At 46.9% G+C, this 19301-nt stretch overlaps 1 protein-coding gene across 4 annotated transcripts in view; it reads left to right on the plus strand.

Moving 5' to 3' along the window:
* Window positions 1-19301, plus strand: part of JMJD1C (jumonji domain containing 1C) — a 389821-nt gene that overhangs the window by 211122 nt on the left and 159398 nt on the right. Inside the window, exon 1 of one of the 4 annotated variants that reach the window (XM_040361987.1) lies at window positions 5456-5533. The exons of the other annotated variants lie outside the window; for them this stretch is intronic. The gene's annotated coding sequence lies outside the window, so the exon portion shown is untranslated. Of the gene's footprint in view, window positions 1-5455; window positions 5534-19301 lie in introns of those variants that run through there. 4 annotated transcript variants of the gene reach the window in all.

A 19301-nucleotide genomic window follows, 5' to 3' on the forward strand; every position in this document is an offset into this window, starting at 1 on the left:
GTCACCTGATTGGCTGAAGCGACAGGCGCTGTGATTGGATGCCTATCAGGCGTCCAATCATAGCAGAGATGACGGGAAGAGGATGGGGGTAGAAGACATGGAGGACTCGGGGCGTGGAGGACAGCGCCAAGACAGGTAAGGCCTGGCGGCGCTTGATGGGGCACACTGGCGGCGCTTGATGGGGCACACTGGCGGCGCTTGATGGGGCACACTGGCGGCGCTTGATGGGTTTTTTCTTCAGTTTGTTTGCGCTTCCCCCAAAAAAATATTTGAGCACCAGCCGTCTCTGATGTATAGTAAGGATGACCACCTGTGTGTTCACACAGACCATGTGCAGAGCACGCCAAGACGTCGGCATGGCGCTATGCTAATCACAGGCAGTCAGACATTTCCCAATCTCTGCAGCCACGCATCGGGACAATGTCTCACTGCCTGTGATTAGTGCAGCACAGCGCCAACTTCCTGGCGGGCTCTGCACGTGGGCTGTGCGAAAACCACAGAGCTCATCCTTAAAGGGGTTGTAAAGGTAAATAAAAAAATCCTAAATGGCTTCTTTTACCTTAGTGCAGTCCTCCTTCACTTACCTCATCCTTCGATTTTGCTTTCAAAGGTCCTTATTTCTTCTGAGAAATGTTCACTTCCTGTCCTTCTGTCTGCAACTACACACAGTAATGCAAGGCTTTCTCCCTGGTGTGGAGTGTCGTGCTCGCCCCCTCCCTTGGACAACAGGAGAGTCAGGGTGCTATCTACGTTGCAGATAAAGAAGCTGTGTGTTAGTGGGCGTCCTGACTCTCCTGTTGTCCAAGGGAGGGGGAAGGCACAACACTCCACACCAAGGAGAAAGACTTGCATTACTGTGTGTAGTTAGACAGAAGAACAGGAAGTGAGGATTTCTCAGAAGAAATAAGGACATTTAAAAGCAAAATGGAAGGATGAGGTAAGTGAAGGAGGACTGCACTAAGGTAAAGAAAGCTATTTAGGAAATAAAAGGTACCTTTACAACCCCTTTAATGTATAGTATGTAAAGTACTGTGCAAAATGTTGGGACTATGAGTACCCGGAGAAAAAAAAACTGGATCAGAGCTGTTGATAGACTTTTGTGGCCTTTCTCGGTAATTGTGAACAATGGTCTAGATTTGCCAATTCTTCTAATCCAGAAAACAGGATAGGACTGGACATTAGGAGATCTTACAACAGCTATAGACAGTTTGAATCTCAGCCAGTTCACAGAAACTCCCTGAGATTTGAACCACAAATGGGCAGGCTGAATGTACCCAAGTTGACGAATCCCCACATGCATCAATGAGCCGTGGCTGCCCGTGTCCCTGTTGTTGATTTGCCATTTTTCTTCCTTGGTCCACTTTTAGTCTGTCCTGATCACTGCAGACTGGGATCATCCCACAAGAACTGCAGGTATAGATTTGCTCTGACCCTGTCATCTAGCCATTACAATGTGGTCGTGTCAAAGTCCCTCAAATCCTTACATTTGCACATTTTTTTCTGCCGTCAACACCACAACTTTAGGGATGACATGTTCACTTGCTGTCTAATATACCCCTCACTTTCAGATGCCATTGTAAAGAGATATTCAATGTAATTCACTTTACCGCTCAGTGGTCATAATGTCTAATCGGTGTACGTGCATTTATTATTATTATTGTCATGAATGAATGAATGAATGAATGAAAAACTTATAAAGCGCGGCGCATGCGAACTGAATCGCTTCTGGGCGCTAGTTGTTCGTGTCTCATGTCATCAAAAGAGCAGAGTTTTGATTCGTCTTCTGAAAGTCAGGTGGTTTTCCTCCAACCGAATGCTGGTTGGTAAAGCGTTCCATAGTCTAGGACCCTGAAAAGCAAACCTTCTTTCTCCTTTGGACTTGTATTTGGTTTTTGGTACCCTGACCAGATTTTGGTCGGTGGATCGCAGAACGCGATTCGAATTGTGAGGTTCTATCTTGTCGCAAAGATATTGCGGAGCCTTCCCATGGATGCACTTATGTGTCAGGCAGAGTGCTTTAAATGCAATTCTGTCTTTTACTGGCAGCCAGTGAAGGGTTCTCAACGAAGGTGAGATTGATTCCCATTTTTTTTTCCCAGTCACAAGTCTGGCGGCCGTATTCTGAACGACTTGCAGACGAGAGATTTGGTACTTTGGGAGTCCGAGGTAAAGGGCATTTGCATAGTCCAGTCTGGAATTCACGATTGTTCCCACCACGACTGCTACGTCTTCTTTGGGGATAAATGGAATAAGTCTGTGTAGTAGGCGCAACAGATGGTGCGCTCCGCTGACTACTGACCCTATTTGTGCGTCCATTGTCATGAAGGTGTCGAAGATGACCCCGAGACTTTTGACTTTGGAGCTAGGGGTGATGATTTGGCCCAGAATGGGCGGGGGTGTCCAGGTTGTTGCCAGTTGACTCTTTCGGCTGGCGTGAAACATAAGGAGTTCTGTTTTTGAACTGTTGAGTTTAAGATAACTCTTAGTCATCCAGTTTTCTATCAAAGAGAGACATTTCTCTAAACTGGGATGATGATCCTTTTTGTTGCAGATGCGAAAATACAGTTGCGTATCGTCTGCATAAGAGTGATAGAGTAGTTCTTGGCTACTGATAATATCAAAGAGAGGGCGAAGATAGATGTTGAAAAGCACCGGTGACAGGGGGGATCCTTGGGGGACTCCACATGACACCGTGCGCTTTTCCGACGTGAAAGAACCCAATTTAACTGTTTGTGATCGGTTTTCAAGAAAGGAAGAAAACCATGGTAAATCACCTTCTGCGACTTCTGCTACCTTGGCTAGTCGCATCAGTAACAGTTTGTGGTCTACCGTGTCAAAGGCTGCGCTTAGGTCCAGCAGAACCAGGAGACAAGATTCTCCTTCGTCTGCGGCCTCGAGGGCATCGTCCCATATTTTGAGTAAGGCCGTTTCTGTCCCGTGTCCGGGACGGAAGCCTGATTGTAATGGATCCAGTAGATTGTGGGTATCTAGATGCTGTTGCAGCTGTTGTACCACTACTTTCTCCATTATCTTGGAGAGAACATTAAGGCCTGTTATGGGACGGCGGTGAGTTGGGTCCTTGGGATCCAGGTTAGGTTTTTTCAAGATGGGCTGGATTGTGCCCTCTTTCAACAGGGATGGCACTGTGCCTTCCTTAAATGACTGGTTTATAAGCTGTGTGATGGGTGGTGCCAGGATGTCGGCACATTCCTTCAGCAGTTTGGTGGGGATGATATCATTGGGCGATGTGCTGTTCCGCAAAGCACCAATGATATTTTTTGTGTCATCAAATGTGATATTTTTGTGTCATCAAATGTGAATTATCCTACAAAGCCCTGGTGCCTAACCTGCAGCTCTTTGCCACGTTCTGTGTGGCCCTGGGTGACCCTGCAGACACTAATCCGTGTTTCCCTATTGCCCTGTCCAGGGCTTTTTTTCAGGGGGAACTTGGGGGAACTCCGTTCTACCACCTTTGGCTCAGACCCTTTGGTGCCTGCTCACTACAATCACTTGTAAACACAGAAGTCTGGTTTATGTGTTTACAAGTGACAGCTTTGTACCCCCCTAAACTCTGCACTCTGTGTGTAACCCCCTAAACTCTGCACTCTGTATGTAATGCAATTCTGGTATTTAATGCCCCTTTAAGACCCTCCTACTGTTTGTGAAATCTGAACGGGTCGTGGTTGAGTTCCTGCACCTATTTTCTGAGAAAAAAAAAGCTCTGGCCCTGTCATATTACTGATTTCTTGCAGTCTCACGTAGTATGTATCCAGTCTATGTCTTCCCCTAAAACATGTCCCCAGTCTGCAACAACTCCTGCAGTCTTCTCTGTTATGTCTGCAGTCTCCTGCAGTATGTCTGCCGCCCCCAACAGTCTCCTCTGTTGTGTCTGCAGTCCCGGACGGTCCCCTGCAGTATGTCTGCTGTCCCGGACGGTCCCCTGCAGTATGTCTGCTGTCCCGGACGGTCCCCTGCAGTATGTCTGCAGTCCCGGACGGTCCCCTGCAGTATGTCTGCTGTCCCGGACGGTCCCCTGCAGTATGTCTGCTGTCCCGGACGGTCCCCTGCAGTATGTCTGCTGTCCCGGACGGTCCCCTGCAGTATGTCTGCTGTCCCGGACGGTCCCCTGCAGTATGTCTGCTGCCCCGGACGGTCCCCTGCAGTATGTCTGCTGCCCCGGACGGTCCCCTGCAGTATGTCTGCTGCCCCGGACGGTCCCCTGCAGTATGTCTGCTGTCCCGGACGGTCCCCTGCAGTATGTCTGCTGTCCCGGACGGTCCCCTGCAGTATGTCTGCTGTCCCGGACGGTCCCCTGCAGTATGTCTGCTGTCCCGGACGGTCCCCTGCAGTATGTCTGCCGTCCCCGACAGTCTCCTCTATTGTGTCTGCAGTCCCTAACGGTTTCCTGCAGTATGTCTGTGGTCCCCAACAGTCTCCTGCAGTGTCTTCGGTCCCCAACAGTCACCTCTATTGTGTCTGCGGTCCCCGACAGTCTCCTGCAGTATGTCTGCGGTCCCCGACAGTCTCCTGCAGTATGTCTGCGGTCCCCGACAGTCTCCTGCAGTATGTCTACGGTCCCCGACAGTCTCCTGCAGTAACAAACCAATACTCTTGCGAGTATTTAGAAAGGTATACCTTCTTTCCTAGGGCTTTCCCCAGAGTGGCTCTGAGGAAGAAGGTATCCCTTGCGAAACGTGTCAACCAGCAGTGGTCCTCATCACCTGGAGACTTGTAATCAGACCGATTTGCAAGGCTTTCACATTGCGCTTTTCTGTCACATGCTTTTGAGTAGTATTTAATTAGTTTTGTTTTTATAAATAAACTTATTAAAGGATAATTCTTCCATTGTAGGTTCCTGACAGTCTCCTACACAATACAATCTGATTGTACAATCTCGTTTAAATGTAGCAGAGCTGTCAGATGAACAATGTCGGAGCACACAGAGCTTTGTACTATATGAGGGATCGGACGCATGTAGGGTGTGTGTGGGGATCGGACGCATGGAGGAGGTAGAGATCGGTGTCTTTGTGTGTCTGCCCTCCCTCCTCCTCCTCCTCCTGTATACAGATGAGTCATGTGACTCGCTGTGGAAGTGACTCGCTCAGCACCTGTGACGGCACATTAGCAGCACACAGGCCACGCCCTCCCCGAGCTCGCCCTGGGCTGAGCATCCTCCTCCCCCTCCCTTCCTTCTCCAGCCTCGGCTCCGCCTCCTCCACCCCGAGATCCGCCATCCTTCCTCGGCAACACTCAGCACTGCGACTCCCTGGGAAGCCCCGGCGATGCCTGCGGGGAGGATCCCACCTCCTCCCCTCGTTCACTAGGAGGCCTGCGGCCGTCTCCCCCCCCCTCTCCTCCTTCCCCAGCTGGCCGGCTTATGTAAGCGACCTCCCGGTTATCATGACCCAGATCTGGCCGCTCATCCCCTCCTCTTCTCGGTGACAAAAGCTGCTGATCCGCTGGCTGTGGAGGAGGCTGCCTGCCCATCCCTGGACGGGGCCCGGTGACATCGGCTGTCTGCAGTCCGGATCAGGTAGACGGTTCATTCATCTGTGTGGATGATGGAGGTCATCGATCGGTGTGCGGGGGGGCATCCGACCCGGGGGACCCCCCCATCAGTCTGAGGACTTCACCTGACATTGGATGTGGGGGGGAGGGGGGCTTCTATCAGCAGCACTGTGCATGTGACCGGGGCTGGGGACTTCACCCACCGATACATGGAGGAGACATGGTGACCGCTGTCATGGAAGCCCAGGGGCCCTCATCTACCTCCTGTACCGGGGGATATGGGGCTTGTCTGTACCGATCACCATGGGGGGGACTTCATCCATAGATCCCATGGCAGGGGAAGAAGATGATATGGTGACCAGTGTGATGTGGGGGGCAGACTGAGCATCCCATGGGGTCCTGATCTATACCCTGTACGGGGGGGGGGGGGGGTGTATGGGGCTTGTCTGTTCATGTCACCATTGGGGGGGGGGGTATGGGGCTTGTCTGTACATGTCACCATTTGGGGCAAGACTGATGATTTCACCCATAGATCCCATGGCAGGTGAAGAAAACATGGTGACCACTGTCATGTGAAGGGCAGACAGATGAGCCCAGGTGCCCTATTGTATCCCTAGTACCCAGGTGTTTAGGTTTGTGTCATCAGTCTTACTATACATGTGACTATGGGTGGTCAGTCTGGGCTGAAGACTTCACCCGTAGCTTTCCATAGCTATAACACAAAGACCCCCCGATGACCACTGTTATGTGAGGGGCAGACTGGGCATTCCAGGTGCCCGATTTGTATCCCTAGTACCCAGGTGTTTAGGTTCTTGTCATCAGTCTTACTATACATGTGACTATGGGTGGTCAGTCTGGGCTGAAGACTTCACCCGTAGCTTTCCATAGCTATAACACAAAGAAGACCCGGTGACCACTGTTATGTGAGGGGCAGACTGGGCATTCCAGGTGCCCTATTGTATCTCTAGTACCCAGGTGTTTAGGTTCTTGTCATCCGTCTTACTATACACGTGACTATGGGTGGTCATGGTCAGTCTGGGCTGAGGACTTCACCCGTAGCTTTCCATAGCTATAACACAAAAGACCCGGTGACCACTGTTATGTGAGGGGCAGACTGGGCATTCCAGGTGCCCTATTGTATCTCTAGTACCCAGGTGTTTAGGTTCTTGTCATCAGTCTTACTATACATGTGACTATGGGTGGTTAGTCTGGGCTGAGGACTTCACCCCGTAGCTTTCCATAGCTACAACACAACGAAGACACAGTGACCACTGTTATGTGAGGAGTAGACTGGGCATCCCAGGTGCCCGATTATATCTTTGGTATCAGGTGTTATGGTTCTTGTCATTGTCCTTACTAAACATGTGACTACGAGTCTTCAGCCTGGGCTGAGGACTTCACCCATAGCTTGCTATGGCTATAAAATGAAGAAGACATGGCAGTCACTGTCATATGACGGGCAGGCTGGTCAACCCGGGTGGTCCCAAAATACCTCCCAATACCAGTTTATGCAGTGCTTGCAATGGGCTAGTCTGCATCGAACCATGGGTTAGCCTAGGCTGATGACTTGCCCATAGATTTCACTGGCAAGCGCATAGACATAGTGCCCACTGTTATGTGACGGGCAGACTGGTCGGCCCAGATGCCCTGTTTCAGATTTAGTACTGGGTTATATGGTACTTAGAATCAGCTTCACTATTCATGTGGCTTAGCCTGGACTGGGGGCTTCACCCATAGCTTCAATTGGCAAGCGGAGTAGACATGGTGACCACTGTAAAGTGCAAGCTAGATAGGTCAGCCCGGGTTCCCGGTTATACCTCAAGCACTGGCTTCTATGGTGCAATGGGCAAGTCTCTGCATGTGATGGTGGGTTAGCCTAGACTGATAACTTCACCCATAGCATCCTTTGGAAAGTTGAGAAGACGTGGTAGCCACTGCCATATAAAGGGAAGACCGAGCAGCCCATGTTGCCCTGTTGTACCTCTGACACAGGTTAATAATAGGCCTTGCAATTTGCCAGTCTATGCATGTGCCACTTAGTAAGCCTGGGCTGATGATGTCACCCATAGCTTACACTGGCAAACGGGGAAGCCCTGATAGTCGCTGCCATGCAGGGGGAGGTTGGGGTAACCTAGATGTCCTGTTGTGCCTTTGGTACTGGTTATTCAGCTAGTCTGTGCATGTGACACTGGGTTAGTCTAGGCCAATGAGTTCACCTGTGGCTTTCAGTGGCTAGTGGGGAAGCTATAATGGCCACTGTCATTTTATGTACAGAAGTCCTGATGGCCACTGCCCAGTTGTACCTCCAGTACTGGGTTGTAGGGTGCTTGGAGTCAGCTAGTCTGGGCATGTAACTCTGGGATAGCCTTGGCTGAGGTCACCACTAGCTTATAGTGGCAGATGGAGAGGACAGGGTGGCTACTACAGTGGAAGGGGAAAACAAATCGGCCTAGGGGCACTGTTGTAGCTCTGGTACTGGTTTAAATGGTTCTTTCAGTCAGGTGGATTGTGTATGTGACTTTGGGTTACCCTGGGCTGATGATTTCACCCATCGCTTAAAACGGCTTTACATGTTAAGAGAAGACATGATGGGCGCTGTCATGTGAGGGGGCAGACTGATCATCCCAGGGTCCTGTTGTAGCTTTAACATGGGGTTATATTGTGCTTGCAATCTGCCTTTCTGTGCTTGTGACCGTGTGTTAGCCCAGTTTAATAACATGGCGGGCACTGCTGTGTGAGGGACAGGCTGATTAGCCCAGGTGCCCTGATGTATCTCTTGTCACTGGTAAAATGGTGATTGCAGTCAGCTAGTTGGTGCATATGGCTAGCTGTTAGCCTAGTCTGATAAGTTTGCTCATATCTTAGCAACTGGAGAAGACATGATGGCCCCCACTATGTGAAGGGCAGACAAATCAGTCTGAGTGCCCAGTTGTATCTTTTGGTATCTGGTTCTGTAGCATTTGCAATTGTGTTGTCTGTGCAAGTGACTTAATGGTTAATAAGCCGATGCATTCACCCATAGGTTATAGTGGCAAGTGCAGAAGACATGTTGACCCTTGCCAAGTGCCCTGTTGTACCTCTGGTGTCAGTAGGTGTGTGGTGAGGACTGTAGCAGGATGTTGGTTGCACATTTCATCCCTAAGCTGCATTTCCTGTGCCATATAAAACATTGCTTGCATCACTGAGTGCTTCTACGATTGCTCATCTGTCTTGTCTGTCTGCCTTGTGTGTTCTTGCACATGTCTGTGATGTACTGGAGGAACATGCAGGATGAATCGCTGTTTTATCTTCTTCTGCAGGTAGCAGAATGGCTTGAAGTTGGGAGTTTGTTTTGTGTGTATTTGAGTGGAAAGTGGGAGTAGACGTGGTATAAGATGTCACCACACCTTCCAGTAGCATCGGGCTGAGTAATGACTACCAGTGACCTTGTGTGTCAGTCCAGACAGAGTTCAAGCTCATCATAGATGTGTCATTGTAAACCCATAAACTCCTAACTGTTTGCAGATGACAATTATAGCTGACAGTGGCAATAATTGTCACTGTATTTTATTGACTTGTCATTACAGTATTAGGCCAGAAAGAACTTGTAGCTATACAAATACACATTTGCACCAAGTTGTAGAAATAATTGTTCTATGTATTGTGTTTTTTATTTAGAGATTATGTAGCTTGTGACTTGGAAGGTTGACATTTTTGTTTACTGACCTTCATTTTATGTGTGTTCAGATGACCCAACAAGTACAAAAGAGTAGATGTGCATGTTTGGAGGACTAAGAATTGTTCTTTTCTGAATGGACAGATTCCAGCGATTGTCTGGTAAGGGGTCAGGTGTTAGAAAAGTGAAAAATAGACTGTTCGTTCTTCAGTTGTTCACTCACTGCTGGGAGAAGGAATCTGAGATGCTCCAATTTCTTTGCAGCAACTCAAAATGGTCCTCGGTAGTTTGTATGGCCACAACGTGCTTGTATGCATGCCTGACAACACTGGGGCATGATCCTAATGAGACGATGGATGGTATCTTTGGGTTTTTCCCTCCCAGATCTGGACCAGAACATCACTGAGCTCCTGAACAGACTAAGGTGCAACCTGGTGGCGTTGGATGGACCGAAGCATAATGTCCCGGAGATGTTCAATTGGATTTAGGTCAGGCGAGCCATTCAGTGGTATCAAATCATCCAGGAACTGGCTGCATACTCTCACCACTTGAGGCCGGGAATTGTCCTGCACCTGGAGGAACCCAGCACCCACTGCACCAGCGTAGGGTCTAACAATAAGTTCAAGGATTTCATCCCGATACCTAATGCCAGTCAGGTTGCCATTGTCTAACCTGTAAAGGTCTGTGCGTCCCTCCATGGATATGCCTCCCCAGGCCATCACTGACCCATTAACAAACCAGTCATGCTGAAGAATGTTACAGGCAGCATAAAGTTCTCCGTGGCTTCTCCAGACCCTTTCACGTCTGTCACATGCTCGGGGTGAACCTGCTCTATCATCTGTGAAAAGCACAGGGCGCCAGTGCCAATCAAGCTCCATGGTGCTGGACAGTGAGCACAGGGGCCATTAGAGGACATCTGGCCCTCAGGCCACTCTCATGAGGTCTGTTTTGGATTGTTTGGTCAGACATTCACACCAGTGGCCTGCTGGAGGTCATTTTGTAGGGCTCTGGCAGTGCTCATCCTGTTTTTTTCTTTCACAAAGCAGATACCGGTGCTGCTGATGGGTTAAGGATTTTCTATGGCCCTGTCCAGTTCTCCTAGAGTAACTGCTTGTCTCCTGGAATATCCTCCATGATCTTGAGACTGTGCTGGGAGACACAGAAAATCCTTCTGGCAATGACACGTATCGATGTGCCATCCTGAAGAAATTGGACTACCTGTGCAACCTCTATAGGGTCCAAGTATCGCCTTGTGCTACCAGTAGTGACGCTGACCCTAGCCAAATGCAAAACTAGTGAAAAAGTCAAAAGATGAGTAGGGGGAAAAAAATGTCAGTGGCTTCCACTTGTAAAACCATTCCTGTTTCGGAGGTCGTTTCATTGTTGCCCATCTAGTGTACCTGTTAATTTAATTTAACACCAAGCAGCTGAAACTGATAAACAACCCCCTGTGCTACCTAACTGACCAGATCATTATCCCAGGAGTTTATTTGACTTGATGCTATACTCTGATTAAAAAGTGTTCCTTTAATTTTTTTGAGCAGTGTATGTGGTTGTCATGCGTTTAACTGACCTACAATACAAGCAGTGCATGCTACCTTTTACCTGGGATTTGTGTTGGGTTTTGGTGGTTTGATTCGCTGTTCAGCTCCCCCTGAGTTCTGTGTGCCATTCAGGAGGATATGAACTTCAGTATTCATCAGCAATGATACTGCAGACCTTGTTTCCTTAGCATCAATGTGTATTAAGCCATTTGGCTCAGCTCATTCGTACTCCCCTAGTATCGGCAGTAAATTCAATGGCTTTTTATGAGCCATGTTTGTGGCCCTAGTATAGCACTCCCATGTCTGCATGGTGGTGAAGATTTTTTCGTGTACCTTATGATCCTATATAAGAGAACTATATAAGTAATAGGATGACAATGCATTTATTGACCGGCCCAGGAGTTTTCCTCAAAGGGCAAGGCAGTCTGATCTGCTACAGAATGAGCCATCCACGTGTTGGCCAAATGTGACACATGTATTATTCCAGAAGGGTGATGACGGGGTAATCCAACTGGTTATTTGAGAACTGTGTAGACAGCCCTACCATGACTGCATCTCTTATTTTCTCTGGATAATATCCAGAAAGCTAACCATCAGGTGAGAAATTTATCGGCAGTCAATCAATGCAATAATTAAAACCCATCTCTTCTGAGGTCAAGGGGTTTCTTACCCATGAAATGGATACAGCGCCCAGAGGCGATTCAGTTCGCATGTGTTGCGCTTTACAAGTTACTCACTCAATAATAACAGAGAAGTTCTCTTCTCTGTAGATCAGGGGTCTCCAAACTTTCTAAGGAAAGGGACAATTTACTGTTCTTCAGACTTTAGGGGGGCCGGACTGTGCCCAGTGGGAGTAAACATTGACCGATCTTTGGTATTAGGGGAATAAATGGCTGGTATCAGTGGGAGAAATGGTGCCCCATTGTTATCGGTGGAAGGAATTGTGCCTAAAGAGTCAGATAAGGGCATGCAAAGGGCCACATTTGGTGACCACTGCTGTAGATAATCTGCATGAGGCATGTTTACATTTTGTAAACTAAAGCCGGCCATAGATGGATCAAAATGTTGCCGGTTCAAGAGGGACTGGCCTAATTTCAATCAATCTATGGCCAGGCTTGTTGTACGAAGGTCAATGTCTTGACTGAATTCTGTACAATCGGCCAGTTGAAAAATGTTCACTCGATCAGTGTCCCCAGCTATAGCCCGTGGTTCTGATTTGTATTCTGATGGCGGGGAAACCATCCTGCTGTCGGAATACAATAGCTCTGTGGGAAGGATTCCCCCATCCACACTAAGTGTGCGAATGAGGGAACCAATTCATTTTCTTTCATTGATTGAAAGAAAGCAAATCATATATGGCCTGCCTTAGTCAAGAAATGGCTCAAAGGTTAAAGTTCACCTTTCCAGGAAAAAAAATGCACATATTTTTGAAGAGAACAATATGCATGTATTCATTTAGTTTTTGCAGGTGCCTGGAAAGCCTTGCACCCGTTATAAGTGGATCAGGGCTGCTATGTCAGGCTTCTGCAGACAAGCCCTACAACTTACCTCCCCTACCTTCATACTGGCTGTCTGTTTAAAAGCTGCAGAACTTGTGGATGAACTACGAGTGCTTATCAACGCTCTCCCAGTTCATTCTGAACTACAAGCCGTCGGCCGCTGTGCAGATGGTTCTTGTTCATTTATTCACAGGAAATTGCAACTGAATGAAGTTGCTGTGTGGGCGGAGTTCTGCATGGTCTTGCTCTTTTGAGTGCGGGGAGATGATGAACTGCCCGCTGTCACTCGGGGGCAACTGGCAGCATCAGCCTGCAACACCTACATGTTCAACCTTAAATACGTCTGGAACGTATAACATGTTCCAAAAGGTGAACTTATCTTTTATTTTATCTTCAGCATTGCAGAATAATGAAAATACTAAATATCTAAGGCTTTCTGTACCTTCTTTCACACAAATACCTTTTGGTTTCCACCACTTATCTTCATGATTTGCAAATTGACACGGTTTTGTAAACCCTCCACACCCACAAAAAAGGTGTTTGGTGATTTTACTTCATTACCATTTTTGTATTAAAGGGTTAGTAAAGGAAAACATTTTTTACATTTAAAATAAGAAACATGTTATACTTACCTCCACTGTGCAGTTTCGTTGTGTACAGAGTGGCCCCGATCCACGTCTTCTGGGGTCCCTCGGCGGGTGTCTCTGGTCCTCCCCGCAATTACTCACCACAGTCATGCGAGAGCTCGCATGGTGGTCAGTAATTGCGGGCACGCTCCCGCGATACAGCGCGCTCACTGTATCACTCGGCGCGCCGCGTCACTGGATGTGATTGACAGCAGTGCCAGCCAATGGCTGCGCTGCTCTCAATCCATCCGCTCTAGCCAATCAGCGGCCAGGCTGAGCGGCGAAGAGGATATCGAGACCGCGCGGGACTTTCGAGGGAGTCAGCATTCGATGTTTTTTTTTTTTTTTCTTTACAACTCCTTTAACAAATATATCCTCATTATCACGTTATTTCCTACTAAAACCATGACATCTAGAGCTGACATATAAGCAATGGAACTATGTGAAGGGAAAACAAGCGAGTTGGACATTGTGTTTAATAATTTAGCAGTGCATGAGCTGCTCTACTATTAGTGTTCCAGACAGCTGAGGCTGCAAGCATATTTACTGCAAAATGAGATTATTATCCAAGTGAAGTGCTCATTAGGAGTTTTACCTCTGGGAGAGGAAAAAAAACAATGAATAAAAAAAAAGGAACCAGTCGAGCGGACTTATTTGTACAAAAACATGATTGTCTTCCAAGAGTCTTGGCAGTTGTGTATAGAATGGGTTGCTGTGTAACTTGGCTGTAATGTCCTATTCCAGTTATTGGAGGAGGCTTCAGTTTTCCTGTAAGTATGAAAAAGTGGTCTAGCATAGAGTACTGTAAGTCACATACACACATAATGGTTGTATGCATCCGCTGCAACAGGGGTTCCCAAACCCCGGCCATGGACCTGTGGCGTCCTGTGCCTTGTTTGCATCCGGTCTACGCCGGCTGCACTGAAGGAGGTGTGGTGTGAGAGCAGAGAGATTACATCACCTCTCACCGCCCGCCTTGCATCACCTCTGTTGCGTCTGCCTTCTCGCATCTCATAGGACAGAACTCCGTCCTTTGGGATATGAGAAGGCCGACTCCACAGTGGTGATTACAGTGTAATGCTATCTGTGCATGTGCTGGTTTCCCCGCGTCTGAATGCTGGATTACGGTTGCACTGGGAAGAGGCTGACAGTTGTAAATCCTAAACTGCAATCAGAAAACCCACACAATTACAAGTTCCTAAAGTGACAAGCTGCCTCATGTGGCTGTGGTGGCATACTATAGTGGAAAGCTGCCTCATGTGGCTGTGGTGGCATACTATAGTGGAAAGCTGCCTCATGTGGCTGTGGTGGCAGACTATAGTGGAAAGCTTCATCATGTGGCTGTGGTGGCATACTATAGTGGAAAGCTGCCTCATGTGGCTGTGGTGGCAGGCTATAGTGGAAAGCCGCATCATGTGGCTGTGGTGGCATACTATAGTGGAAAGCTGCCTCATGTGGTGGCAGGCTATAGTGGAAAGCTGCCTCATGTGGCTGTGGTGGCAGGCTATAGTGGAAAGCCGCCTCATGTGGCTGTGGTGGCAGGCTAGTGACAAACTGTATCTGGTGGCAGGCTTTAGTGGCACCCATTTTTATATGTACTTTGTGCTATAACAATAGAAATAATACACTTCAGTCGTTCTGATACCATATGGTGTCTGGATAATGGAAATGTTGACGACCCCCCCCCTCTGGTTCTTGGAAAAATCATCTTTCATTAAACCTGGTACCAAAAAGTCTTCCTTGCTAGGACTGTTTGTTGTACAGAGCACACCCAATGGAATTCCCACAACCGCCCATGCTGGTAATATCCCAATGATTGCGCCTGGCTCAGTGGTTTCTGTGTGATGTACAATGAATCTATTGGAATATAGAAATGGAGAGTCCAGCTGGAGGACATCTATAGCTGTGTATAGCCTTGTAAGAGAGGCTGGGGATGTTGCTCTCATTATTTTAGGGTCATTGGTTAATATCTGTCTTTTGTAATCTGTTGGCTCTTTTACTTGCGTAACCTTGCAGAGTTCTAAGCCAGAGGCTGATCATGTGCATGTTAAATTCAGAAGTCCGTTTGACCAACAACAGAGTCAGCAGGGACACTTAAGGAGCCAGGAATTGTCTCCCCAATAATATAAAGGGTTTAAAGACATTTGGCTCCAGTAGTATTTATTTTTTATCAGCAGCCTCCCTCTTAGTAGTAGTCTAGCCCTTTCCTGAGCAGTTTTTGATGGTCTAGCATTCACATTTGTTTTTTGGCCAGTATATACCGCCATTTTCTGTCTAAAGGTTGGTTGTTTAGGAGTGTTGTGTGATTATCACTTGTCCAGAGCACCTATATCATTAAATAGTTGAGCTATGTGGTGTATGGCCCTTTTCTCACGGGGTGCCTCCGCTAAGCGGAATCCGATCGATCTCTCCACGAATGACAGGTCCGCTCCGCTGTGCAGAGTGAACACGGACACAATCCCGCTCTCCTCTATGGTTCATGGAACCGCAGGCCACACCTTGTCCATTACCTTATTTGCCCGGATACAACCTTATAGCTTTAGTAAAAAACACACACGCAATAATTTGGCAAAATTGGCCGCAGTATTTTATTGGTTTAAAATATATTCAAACGGATAAACATAATAATCCAACATTCAGATGAAAACAAATATCCAGCAAACCTTTGCCCATTTTTCAGAACACGGGCTAAAAAACCTTTATTGAACAAGAAATCCGGATTCCGGGGTGACCCAACCACATGAAATATACCGTGACAGGGAGGCAGGGAGCTTCTTCACCTGTACGTCAGCGGCTGCAAAGAGGAAGTAGAGACCCTCAGCAGCCCCTTTTAACATCTCCCCAGGGACAACCAGAAACTTCCCTGGTTTCCAATTGGACCACCTGAAACTTAATGCATACATTTAAAGTGACCGTACACTTATTATCCTACATACATACACCATGTACAGCTAACCTGTTACATGCCATTAAATAGGGCTGGGTGGCCGCCGTCCCAAGAAAGTGGGCTCCGATGGTGCACCCCCTTTTGTACAATCTGATGAAAACAGACCGGCTGTCTGTTCCCATCCGATCCGCTGACATCCACCGATCCATAGAGCAGATTGGCAGGTCTGCCAGAAAAACTGACATTGGGATCTGATCGGACAGCCTGTGTGAAAGGGGCCTTAGGCTCTTAAGACATAGGGGTTGATTTACTAAAACTGGAGAGTGCAAAATCTGGTTCAGCTCTGCATAGAAACCAATCGACTTCCAGTTTTCTTCTTTGTAAGTTGTAAGCTGATTGGCTACCATGCACAGCTGCACCAGTTTTGCACTCTGTCGTTTTTGTAAATCAACCCCATTCTACAGGTTTGTTGGTCACAGATGGATTTTGCCACTTGCCCAGTAATCCGGTCACAGATGGATTTTGCCACTTGCCCAGTAATCCGATTGACTGCGTGCATATTGTCTGCGGTTAGTTTAAGTGATATAATTGCTTCTACTTGAACTCTAGTTCCAGGTTACAAGTAAGTTGACTATGATAATTTGCACACATTTCTGTTATTAGCCCAAAAAAGGCCTAATTGGCTGTAAATGTTAGTCATTTATAAATACCATTACAGAGCTGAGTCAGCATTCTGTAAAATCTTAGGAGTCACCTTTTTACTTAAAGCGGGAGTTCACCCTAAAAAAATTGTTTAACATTAGATTCATGCTCATTTTGTCAAGGGGAATCGGGTAGTTTTTTTAAAAACTAAGCAGCACTTACCGTTTTAGAGAGCGATCTTCTCCGCCGCTTCCGGGTATGGTCTTCGGGACTGGGCGTTCCTTCTTGATTGACAGTCTTCCGACGCTCGCATCTATCGCGTCACGAGTAGCCGAAAGAAGCCGAACGTCGGTGCGGCTCTATACGGCGCCTGCACACCGACGTTCGGCCACTTTTGGAAAATCGCGACGCGATTGATGCGACCGTCGGAAGCCTGTCAGAAGACTGTCAATCAAGAGGGAACGCCCAGTCCTGCAGCCCATACCCGGAAGCGGCGGAGAAGATCGCTCTCTAAAACGGTAAGTACTGCTTCGATTTTAAAAAAACTACCCGATTCCCCTTGACAAAAAGAGCCTCAATCTAATCTTAAAAATTGTCATTTCCGGGTGAACCTCCACTTTAAGGACTACAACCACTGGTCTTCGTATTACATAAATGTTGTTGACTTTTTGGGTCCATAGCTAGCTAAACTTCACATGTATGATGTGTACATTTTTATTAGCATATTTAAATATGGAGTAATTTTTTTTTTTTCCCGTCATTTACTAAACCTCTTTTGACCCGAGACAACTCTTCGTACACTATAAAAAACATTTTTGAGATTTCTAAAATTCTTGTAGTTGTCATCAGCCATTATAATAGAGGGAATACAATGTGCATTTATGTATCTTGTTTTACAGTAAGGAATGAGTTGTGGGCAAGTGAGTGTCCTTGTTTTATGGTTTAAGATCTTTCTACTTTATTGGAAAGCTGACATGACATTGAAAGACCCATATTAAGTAATTAGACATTCTTCTTTGCTCATGATCACATGCTTTTCCTATAGATTGCTTGTGGTTCCTTTTAATGTGGAACAGCTGTGCAAATCTGTATAACTTGTATATATCCCTTCAGTCTTCCCTTTGACAGACTAATTAACTGCATGACCTTTGGGAAGTTACCCAGTGTCCCAATAACAAGACTTGGCAAGAAAGCCATATTGTGAAATTGCATTCACAGGGTAATCATCAACCTTTGTTCACATATGGAAGTTGCTGTTAGGTGTATACAAGTTTGTTTAGTTTTTTTTCTGACGAAGGACTTTGTAGGTAGAGAGGAACATTTTAAATTTCCCTTTTACATCCTGTTGTGTTACCTGCACAATAAAATTAGAAATTCTTTTCAGTGGTCTCATGGACTTGGAGTTCCTAATGCCCGGTACACACAATCCGATTATCGGACGAATGATCGTCTGTTTTTTTTTTTTTTGTATGCTAATCTCACGTCGAATCTGATGAGTTTACTTAAGTCACAAATTCTCGTACGGCAGAATAAAAAATCGGAAGTGATGTCATGTGTTGTAATGCATTTGTATTGCATTTTCGAACGACAGCTGTACTGATTAAACGAAAATCATACGATCTGGCATCGTACGAAAAAAAATTCCGTGCATGTCCGATGGAATAAAATCGGATGAACTGTCCTGATCGGCTCTCGGAAGCTCTGTACTATAATGATCCGATTATCGTACAATCGTTTCGAAAGCGGCATTTTTCGTACGATTTTCGGATCGTGTGTACGGGGCTTAACCTATTCCCACTTTATCCAAAGCTACAAAATGGTCTGTCTTGAGTTCCTCCTTACTGCGTGCACACTACTGCGACTTGGGATCCGACTTGTGTCGCCCGACATGAGAAATTACATTAAAGTGAATGAGAGCCGTCTTAATTACACTACTGCAGTCGCTCCGACTTCAGAAAATTTTCCTGTACTACTTCAAGGCGACTTGTACCCATTGATTTCAATGGAAGTCGCCTCCAAAGTCGGATCAGTGTCTTACAGGAAGAGAAAATCGTTTTCTCAGGCAAACCCCTCCCTCCCACAGAGCTGATTGTTTGATTGGCCACTGGCAAAGTTGCCTGTCCTGGAGGCGACTTGAAGTTGCCTCGCAAAGTCGTGCCGACTTTCATGTCGCTGTAGTGTGAAACGGCACTTAAAGCGGAGGTTCACCCGTACATAACACTTTTTCCCCTTAGATTCCTGCTCGTTTTGTCTAGGGGAATCGGCTAGATGTTTTAAAATATGAGCCGTACTTACCGTTTACGAGATGCATCTTCTCCGTCGCTTCCATATATGGGCTGCGGGACTGGGCGTTCCTATGTTGATTGACAGTCTTCCGAGAGGCTTCCGACGGTCGCATCCATCGCGTCACGATTTTCCGAAAGAAGCCGAACGTCGGTGCGCAGGCGCAGTATAGAGCCGCACCGACATTCGGCTTCTTTCGGCTAATAGTGACGCGATGGATGCGACCGTCTGAAGCCTCTCGGAAGACTGTCAATCAAGAAGGAACGCCCGCTCCCGAAGACCCATACCCGGAAGCCGACGGAGAAGATGCATCTCAAACGGTAAGTACGGATCATATTTTAAAACAATTAGCCGATTCCCCTAGACAAAACGAGCAGGAATCTAAGGGGAAAAGATCAAACAATAAATAAATGGGTGAACTCCCGCTTTAAGAAAATGTTTTGGATTTAGTAAAAATGTAAATGTACCTTTGTGACTAATCTATTGGTAGTAGGTACTTTTGCAGAAGGTATTGATACATAGTTGTCTGAATCAGTTTTGTGGAGTGTGAATTAGCTTGGCAGGTGGCTTTGGGATACTATTTTGGTTGAAACATTTTTTTTGTTCTGGTTAGCAGTTTTTCGTTCTTTGTTTTTGTGCTTCATGTAGCATTGGCTC

This window comes from Rana temporaria, chromosome 8 (assembly GCF_905171775.1).
Source record: "Rana temporaria chromosome 8, aRanTem1.1, whole genome shotgun sequence".
Classification (NCBI taxonomy): Eukaryota; Metazoa; Chordata; class Amphibia; order Anura; family Ranidae; genus Rana; species Rana temporaria.